Source organism: Gavialis gangeticus, unplaced genomic scaffold (genome assembly GCF_001723915.1).
Source record: "Gavialis gangeticus isolate Ggan-Ray unplaced genomic scaffold, GavGan_comp1, whole genome shotgun sequence".
In the NCBI taxonomy this organism is placed as follows: domain Eukaryota; kingdom Metazoa; phylum Chordata; order Crocodylia; family Gavialidae; genus Gavialis; species Gavialis gangeticus.
In genome coordinates, this window is record NW_017728996.1 from 22,318,761 (window position 1) to 22,319,679 (window position 919).

General features: G+C 44.4%; 1 protein-coding gene across 1 annotated transcript in view; it reads left to right on the forward strand.

Moving 5' to 3' along the window:
* The window catches only part of BTBD1 (BTB domain containing 1), a 27,815-nt gene that overhangs the window by 7,432 nt on the left and 19,464 nt on the right, over positions 1-919 (forward strand). The gene's annotated exons all lie outside the window — the stretch shown is intronic.

The following is a 919-nucleotide window of genomic DNA, read 5'->3' on the forward strand; positions in this document are numbered from 1 at the left end:
TTAAAAAAAAAAAAAAAAAAAAAAAAAAGATCTAGTGTTTGTCACTGGCATAGCAACAGTCCAGATGTCAATTTTGATTGGTCTTGTGTATTATAGTTGCTATATTAATAAAATTGTCTCCAGTTTTGCTTTAGGCTACTATTAATCATTGCCTAACATTGAATCTGTACAAGAGGTCTCCATTGCTGTCAGTGTGGCATAGAAGAGAAATTGATTTTTGTAAAACCCCTTGTTGTATGCTAGGTTTTAGTTGTAGCTTTACTGTTAAATTACTGTTGTCCTTCAAGTGTCCATATGCCAATCCAGTTCAACTGCTGGACTGGTCCTACACATTTTAAGCTGTAAAAGCAGCATATTCACATTCTTCTTGCCTAAATGTAGGCCTATGAACAGCCAGACTGTAGTATGAAGCCTCCTGCCTGTAATGAGTGGGTTTATGACTTTTCTGAAAGGAAAGGAGCAGCGTATTATCTAACCTTACTGAGTTCAGCAGAAATGAGCTCAGCTGACTGTTGCTGTTAGGGGGTATTAGCATTGTGATTAGAGAAGGAGATGAACTTATTGGGTGTAGTGCCCAAGAAAAAGATGGGACTAGAGCTCACTTTGGGTTCCTGTTGAGGTGAGGGAAGAGGAAACAAATGGACCAGTGGTGCTCAACTTTTTGGACTCATGGGCCAAATGAGTGGCATGGAGCCCATCTGTGGGCTGGGTTGGGCCCGGGGTCCAGCACTGCCCCCTGCCTGCCCCATGTGCTGGGATTGGGCCCTGGGAACCCAGCATCACCCCTTTCCATGCACTGAGATTGGGTCCCAGGGGCTGGCATCAGCCCCTCTCGCCCCCCTAATTGGGTCTCGGGGCCCATGCTATCCTGCTAGCCCCTTCACCTGATCTTCTTTTTCTAAAGGGAAATCAAAAAAAA